Genomic DNA, 8,730 nt, shown 5'->3' on the forward strand with positions numbered 1-8,730 from the left:
GGTTACATGAGGAACCAGTGAGTCCAGTGCGCAGGCTTGCATTTGGCGAGCCCTCAACAGTTTGGCACAACGTGAACCATCCAGCTCTTCCAAACAGACTCCGGGACCTGTCATGGATGGTGGCTCATGAGATCCTCCCAGTCAGGTCCGTAATGCACTCCCGGGGCATGTCGGCGCACTCAACTTGCCCCCGACCAGGTTGTGGCGCGCCTGAGTCAGTAAGGCATCTGCTCTGGGAGTGCAGCGCTGCCGTAGAACAGTGGGCAACAGCCGGCTCCTTGCAATTCCCGTACTTGCCAGCAAGGGAGGTCCTCACACCACAGCTGGTGCTGTACGGGGTGAGCCAAGGAAATCAGATACCAGCACGTACATTTGCCAAACAGTGGCTCACCCTAGCCGCCATCAAAGACGCCATATGGACCTCCAGAAACTTGCTGGCAAGAAAGCACATGCAGATCCCCCCCGTGGCTGTGATCCAGATGGCCGCAGCAACGGCCCAAACGGCCAGAGCTGCAGGCGGCGGGCCTAGGACACAGCCACAAAGAAGAATCGCCTCTGTGCCCATTCGGACGGAGGAGCCGGAGCCACACAAGGAAAGTTCAAGGCAGCGGCGGCCTGACCCTCCGGGTGAGGTTGGTGGGAAGGAGCTACAGGGTGAGGGTCTCCTCTGAGCGCCTGGACAAGATCCCGAGAGACCAAATCTGTTTGGGCAAGCTGAATGATAGGGACTCACTACACTCTTGCACAACAGTGGACTTGGAGAAGAGCTTTTATTATCCATTTATTTTTTGTGAGTTTTATTTTAACAAATGCACTCCGCTTTGAAGAAGTTTTAACAGAGAAACTCACTGACATGGACAAGCTGAAAACCATTTTATACCTTTAATTTATGACGTTATCTGTAATGCATTTTAAACACTTTTTTAAAATGTTGTTTTACAGAGAACATTTATCTATTTATTGACGTGTTGTATTTTAAAAGGTAACTTGGAATTGACATATTATGAATCATGTTTGAATTGAGTGTCAATAAAATTTTTCTCAAAAGAAAAAAATCTGTTCATATCAGTTTAATATCTGATATGTCCCCTATAAGGGGGCAACATATTAAATGGATTTTTAGCACCGGGAGCTGAGACGAGGGGCTTGCTCCGTCCACTCCACGCATCGACCCGGTATTGCAGTTGCTCTGGGGGCGGTGCACCCTTCTCCTGCCTTGTGTAAAACCAAAATACTGACCCAAACGCAGAGGTTCGTCGCTCTGCCGGACGCCGGCCCGAAAAAGGCGCCAGTCGAGGGGGGGCAGCCGCTTTCAGCCAGCTGAAGCCTCAAAGAAGGCAGCGAGATTTGCACTTTTGATTGGCAGACGACGAGGGGATATTTGGGACCGGCATGGCTGTTAAATGTGCCCTGCACTTCCCCTCCTTTTCTCCCACTCGTCATCGAGAGCCCGAGTATTTCGGATGCTCGGTAGCCTGTGTCCAAAAGCCAGGCCTTCATTTCTCCGCAATACGATTGGATAGAGCCTCTCAGGTGGGGAGGGGACACTGCGGCGCCTCCGTAGGCCGGCACGGTTGGCCAACACCGTGGAGGAACCGCAGCGTAGAAAGGATACTTGAAACTAAAACACCTAAAATGAAGTAAGAAAACCTGCTACAACTGCTAAATCGGGGAATAAAACACACTTACCTTCTCGTCTTTGGTCTGGTCAAGGTGGTAGTCCGGCAGAGGACAGGTAGGTAGTCCTCGGGACCAATGAATTCCTTGTTGCAAAAGTTTTTCAACTACGAAGTTGAAATTTTATTCACAAGGAATGAGGTGAATCTCCTCCCAGAAAAGCTGGTGACACAAAACGAAGCCCCAAACCGGCAAAGGTTTTAACCAGAAAGAGGAGGCGATTGCAATCTTGGCCAAAAGGCCGAGAAGCGATCGGCCACATTTCCCCTCCCTTTCTCTCACTTGTCATCGAGAGGCTACAAGAGCCCGAGTCGTTCGGTAGCCTCTGTCCAAAAGCCAGGCCTTCGTCTCTCCGCAGCCCGATTGGATAGAGCCTGCCATGACCTGGGGAGGGGTAGGGGAACGGGTGTTGCCTGGTGCTTGGGACTCGAGAGGCAGAGTGATGCTTACCGTGAGGGTAGTGACCGGAACGACTAGGCTCGCCAGCGGCTCTGGAGGAGGGGCCTGTACTTACTCGGGTTTCTCTTCATAACGTACAAGTCTTTCGCCTTTTACTAAAGACTTCCGTGGAGAGGGACGCCAATGAGTTAAAACTATTTTTGGCAGGCTCTGCCGTGTGGCCGAGCTTCGTGCGTTTGTGAAAAGGAAATAAAACGCCGCCCTCGCCGAGGTGGCTGTTAGCTCATAAAGTCCACAAAAGGAGCTTTACACACTCGCTTAGGCTTGAGAAGCAAAAGAGTGCTGTTAAGAGAAATATGGGTGTATGAAATTGGTATTGTTTGCTGTAAAGGTGAGATCTGGTGAAACACTCTGTCCTGTGACTGATCTGTGTAAAACAACAGAAAGTGAGTTAAATTTGACTCTAAAGTCCAACAGGTCACTGGAAGCCATCAACTCAGTGTGTACAGGCTAAAACAGCCTGCTTCTACCTTTTAGAGGCTTTCATGTAGAAATCTCTGAGTTGAGCTCCAAATGGCTTCAAATTTACCCAGAAGACTCACAGAGACAACACCATCAAGAATCTTGAATCTCAACCTTCTGCCGCCTTTCCCAAGCTAGTTTCTTTCAGGGGCCAAATAGGGGCCCCAAATCACAACAGCTCAAATCAGCGTCCCACACCCATCATACAGTTGTATTTTGGTATTAAAACTCCATTTAGAACTTATTAGGTGGCAGTTAGCTCATAAAGTCCACAAAAGGAGCTTTACACACTCGCTTAGGCTTGAGAAGCAAAAGAGTACTGTTAAGAGAAATATGGGTGTATCAAATTGGTATTTTTTGTTGTAAAGGTGAGATCTGGTGAAACACTCTGTCCTGTGACTGATCTGTGTCGAGAAACAGAAAGTGAGTTAAATTTGACTCCAAAGTCCAACAGGTCACTGGAAGCCATCAACTCAGTGTGTACAGGCTAAAACAGCCTGCTTTTACCTTTTAGAGGCTTTCATGTAGAAATCTCTACATGAGTCCTGTTCAGTGAAATTTGGCTGTATGAAATTGGTATTGTTTTTTGTAAAGGTGAGATCTGGTGAAACACTCTGTCCTGTGACTGATCTGTGTAAAACAACAGAAAGTGAGTTAAATTTGACTCCAAAGTACAACAGGTCACTGGAAGCCATCAACTCAGTGTGTACAGGCTAAAACAGCCTGCTTCTACCTTTTAGAGGCTTTCATGTAGAAATCTCTGAGTTGAGCTCCAAATGGCTTCAAACTTACCGAGAAGACTTACAGAGACAACACCATCAAGAATCTTGAATCTCAACCTTCTGCCGCCTTTCCCAAGCTAGTTTCTTTCAGGGGCCACATAGGGGCCCCAAATCACAACAGCTCAAATCAGCGTCCCACACCCATCATACAGTTGTATTTTGGTATTAAAACTCCATTTAGAACTTATTAGGTGGTTGTTAGCTCATAAAATCCACAAAAGGAGCTTTACACACTCGCTTAGGCTTAAGAAGCAAAAGATTACTGTTCAGTGAAATATGGCTGTATGAAATTGGTATTGTTTGCTGTAAAGGTGAGATCTGGTGAAACACTCTGTCCTGTGACTGATCTGTGTAAAACAACAGAAAGTGAGTTAAATTTGACTCCAAAGTCCAACAGGTCACTGGAAGCCATCAACTCAGTGTGTACAGGCTAAAACAGCCTGCTTCTACCTTTTAGAGGCTTTCATGTAGAAATCTCTGAGTTGAGCTCCAAATGGCTTCAAACTTACCGAGAAGACTTACAGACACAACACCATCAAGAATCTTGAATCTCAACCTTCTGCAGTCTTTCCCAAGCTAGTTTCTTTCAGGGGCCACATAGGGGCCCCAAATCACAACAGCTCAAATCAGCGTCCCACACCCATCATACAGTTGTATTTGGTATTAAAACTCCATTTAGAACTTATTAGGTGGTTGTTAGCTCATAAAATCCACAAAAGGAGCTTTACACACTCGCTTAGGCTTAAGAAGCAAAAGATTACTGTTCAGTGAAATATGGCTGTATGAAATTGGTATTGTTTGCTGTAAAGATGAGATCTGGTGAAACACTCTTTCCTGTGACTGATCTGTGTAAAACAACAGAAAATGAGTTAAATTTGACTCCAAAGTCCAACAGGTCACTGGAAGCCATCAACTCAGTGTGTACAGGCTAAAACAGCCTGCTTCTACCTTTTAGAGGCTTTCATGTAGAAATCTCTACATGAGTCCTGTTCAGTGAAATATGGCTGTATGAAATTGGTATTGTTTGTTGTAAAGTTGATATCTGGTGAAACACTCTGTCCTGTGACTGATCTGTGTAAAACAACAGAAAGTGAGTTAAATTTGACTCCAAAGTACAACAGGTCACTGGAAGCCATCAACTCAGTGTGTACAGGCTAAAACAGCCTGCTTCTACCTTTTAGAGGCTTTCATGTAGAAATCTCTGAGTTGAGCTCCAAATGGCTTCAAACTTACCGAGGAGACTTACAGAGACAACACCATCAAGAATCTTGAATCTCAACCTTCTGCCGCCTTTCCCAAGCTAGTTTCTTTCAGGGGCCACATAGGGGCCCCAAATCACAACAGTTCAAATCAGCGTCCCACACCCATCATACAGTTGTATTTTGGTATTAAAACTCCATTTAGAACTCATTAGGTGGCAGTTAGATCATAAAGTCCACAAAAGGAGCTTTACACACTCGCTTAGGCTTGAGAAGCAAGAGAGTCCTGTTCAGTGAAATATGGGTGTATCAAATTGGTATTTTTTGTTGTAAAGGTGAGATCTGGTGAAACACTCTGTCCTGTGACTGATCTGTGTAAAACAACAGAAAGTGAGTTAAATTTGACTCCAAAGTACAACAGGTCACTGGAAGCCATCAACTCAGTGTGTACAGGCTAAAACAGCCTGCTTCTACCTTTTAGAGGCTTTCATGTAGAAATCTCTGAGTTGAGCTCCAAATGGCTTCAAACTTACCGAGGAGACTTACAGAGACAACACCATCAAGAATCTTGAATCTCAACCTTCTGCTGCCTTTCCCAAGCTAGTTTCTTTCAGGGGCCACATAGGGGCCCCAAATCACAACAGCTCAAATCAGCGTCCCACACCCATCATACAGTTGTATTTTGGTATTAAAACTCCATTTAGTAACTTATTAGGTGGTTGTTAGCTCATAAAATCCACAAAAGGAGCTTTACACACTCGCTTAGGCTTAAGAAGCAAAAGATTACTGTTCAGTGAAATATGGCTGTATGAAATTGGTATTGTTTGCTGTAAAGATGAGATCTGGTGAAACACTCTTTCCTGTGACTGATCTGTGTAAAACAACAGAAAATGAGTTAAATTTGACTCCAAAGTCCAACAGGTCACTGGAAGCCATCAACTCAGTGTGTACAGGCTAAAACAGCCTGCTTCTACCTTTTAGAGGCTTTCATGTAGAAATCTCTACATGAGTCCTGTTCAGTGAAATATGGCTGTATGAAATTGGTATTGTTTGTTGTAAAGTTGATATCTGGTGAAACACTCTGTCCTGTGACTGATCTGTGTAAAACAACAGAAAGTGAGTTAAATTTGACTCTCAAAGTACAACAGGTCACTGGAAGCCATCAACTCAGTGTGTACAGGCTAAAACAGCCTGCTTCTACCTTTTAGAGGCTTTCATGTAGAAATCTCTGAGTTGAGCTCCAAATGGCTTCAAACTTACCGAGGAGACTTACAGAGACAACACCATCAAGAATCTTGAATCTCAACCTTCTGCCGCCTTTCCCAAGCTAGTTTCTTTCAGGGGCCACATAGGGGCCCCAAATCACAACAGTTCAAATCAGCGTCCCACACCCATCATACAGTTGTATTTTGGTATTAAAACTCCATTTAGAACTTATTAGGTGGTTGTTAGCTCATAAAATCCACAAAAGGAGCTTTACACACTCGCTTAGGCTTAAGAAGCAAAAGAGTACTGTTCAGAGAAATATGGCTGTATGAAATTGGTATTGTTTTTTGTAAAGGTGAGATCTGGTGAAACACTCTGTCCTGTGACTGATCTGTGTAAAACAACAGAAAGTGAGTTAAATTTGACTCCAAAGTCCAACAGGTCACTGGAAGCCATCAACTCAGTGTGTACAGGCTAAAACAGCCTGCTTCTACCTTTTAGAGGCTTTCATGTAGAAATCTCTGAGTTGAGCTCCAAATGGCTTCAAACTTACCGAGAAGACTTACAGACACAACACCATCAAGAATCTTGAATCTCAACCTTCTGCCGCCTTTCCCAAGCTAGTTTCTTTCAGGGGCCACATAGGGGCCCCAAACCACAACAGATCAATTCAGCGTCCCACACCATCATACAGTTGTATTTTGGTATTAAAACTCCATTTAGAACTTATTAGGTGGTTGTTAGCTCATAAAATCCACAAAAGGAGCTTTACACACTCGCTTACGCTTAAGAAGCAAGAGAGTCCTGTTCAGTGAATTATGGGTGTATCAAATTGGTATTGTTTGCTGTAAAGATGAGATCTGGTGAAACACTCTGTCCTGTGACTGATCTGTGTAAAACAACAGAAAGTGAGTTAAATTTGACTCCAAAGTCCAACAGGTCACTGGAAGCCATCAACTCAGTGTGTACAGGGTAAAACAGCCTGCTTCTACCTTTTAGAGGCTTTCATGTAGAAATCTCTACATGAGTCCTGTTCAGTGAAATATGGGTGTATCAAATTGGTATTTTTTGTTGTAAAGAATAAATCTGGTGAAACACTCTGCCCTGTGACTGATCTGTGTAAAACAACAGAAAGTGAGTTAAATTTGACTCCAAAGTCCAACAGGTCACTGGAAGCCATCAACTCAGTGTGTACAGGCTAAAACAGCCTGCTTCTACCTTTTAGAGGCTTTCATGTAGAAATCTCTACATTAGTCCTGTTCAGTGAAATATGGATTTATGAAAATTGTATTGTTTGCTGTAAAGGAGAGATCTGGTGAAACACTCTGCCCTGTGACTGATCTGTGTAAAACAACAGAAAGTGAGTTAAATTTGATTCCAAAGTCCATCAGGTCACTGGAAGCCATCAACTCAGTGTGTACAGGCTAAAACAGCCTGCTTCTACCTTTTAGAGGCATTCATGTAGAAATCTCTGAGTTGAGCTCCAAATGGCTTCAAACTTACCCAGAAGACTCACAAAGAATAAACCATCAAGAATCTTGAATCTCAACCTTCTGCCGCCTTTCCCAAGCTAGTTTCTTTCAGGGGCCACATAGAGGCCCCAAATCACAACAGCTCAATTCAGCGTCCCACACCCATCAAACAATTGTATTTTGGTATTAAAACTCCATTTAGAACTTATTAGGTGGTTGTTAGATCATAAAGTCCACAACAGGAGCTTTACACACTCACTTAGGCTTGAGAAGCAAGAGAGTCCTGTTCAGTGAAATATGGGTGTATCAAATTGGTATTTTTTGTTGTAAAGAAGAAATCTGGTGAAACACTCTGCCCTGTGACTGATCTGTGTAAAACAACAGAAAGTCAGTTAAATTTGACTCCAAAGTACAACAGGTCACTGGAAGCCATCAACTCAGTGTGTACAGGCTAAAACAGCCTGCTTCTACCTTTTAGAGGCTTTCATGTAGAAATCTCTGAGTTGAGCTCCAAATGGCTTCAAACTTACCGAGGAGACTTACAGAGACAACACCATCAAGAATCTTGAATCTCAACCTTCTGCCACCTTTCCCAAGCTAGTTTCTTTCAGGGGCCACATAGGGGCCCCAAATCACAACAGCTCAAATCAGCGTCCCACACCCATCATACAGTTGTATTTTGGTATTAAAACTCCATTTAGAACTTATTAGGTGGTTGTTAGCTCATAAAATCCACAAAAGGAGCTTTACACACTCGCTTAGGCTTAAGAAGCAAAAGAGTACTGTTCAGAGAAATATGGCTGTATGAAATTGGTATTGTTTGCTGTAAAGATGAGATCTGGTGAAACACTCTTTCCTGTGACTGATCTGTGTAAAACAACAGAAAATGAGTTAAATTTGACTCCAAAGTCCAACAGGTCACTGGAAGCCATCAACTCAGTGTGTACAGGCTAAAACAGCCTGCTTCTACCTTTTAGAGGCTTTCATGTAGAAATCTCTACATGAGTCCTGTTCAGTGAAATATGGCTGTATGAAATTGGTATTGTTTGTTGTAAAGTTGATATCTGGTGAAACACTCTGTCCTGTGACTGATCTGTGTAAAACAACAGAAAGTGAGTTAAATTTGACTCCAAAGTACAACAGGTCACTGGAAGCCATCAACTCAGTGTGTACAGGCTAAAACAGCCTGCTTCTACCTTTTAGAGGCTTTCATGTAGAAATCTCTGAGTTGAGCTCCAAATGGCTTCAAACTTACCGAGGAGACTTACAGAGACAACACCATCAAGAATCTTGAATCTCAACCTTCTGCCGCCTTTCCCAAGCTAGTTTCTTTCAGGGGCCACATAGGGGCCCCAAATCACAACAGTTCAAATCAGCGTCCCACACCCATCATACAGTTGTATTTTGGTATTAAAACTCCATTTAGAACTTATTAGGTGGTTGTTAGCTCATAAAATCCACAAAAGGAGCTTT

General features: G+C 43.7%; 1 non-coding gene and 1 pseudogene across 1 annotated transcript; both read left to right on the forward strand.

The window, feature by feature from the left end:
* The first annotated feature begins 1,029 nt into the window (after positions 1–1,029).
* Positions 1,030–1,209, forward strand: LOC119896635 (annotated as a pseudogene).
* A 978-nt stretch (positions 1,210–2,187) lies between these two features.
* Positions 2,188–2,304, forward strand: LOC119896640. Its single transcript, XR_005443258.1, has one exon. It is a non-coding gene; the product is annotated as a U5 spliceosomal RNA (small nuclear RNA).
* The last annotated feature ends 6,426 nt before the right edge of the window (positions 2,305–8,730 follow it).

The sequence above is a fragment of the Micropterus salmoides genome, unplaced genomic scaffold, assembly GCF_014851395.1.
Source record: "Micropterus salmoides isolate LMB-PRFRI ecotype aquatic unplaced genomic scaffold, ASM1485139v1 Ms_hic_scaffold_10, whole genome shotgun sequence".
Lineage (NCBI taxonomy): Eukaryota > Metazoa > Chordata > Actinopteri > Centrarchiformes > Centrarchidae > Micropterus > Micropterus salmoides.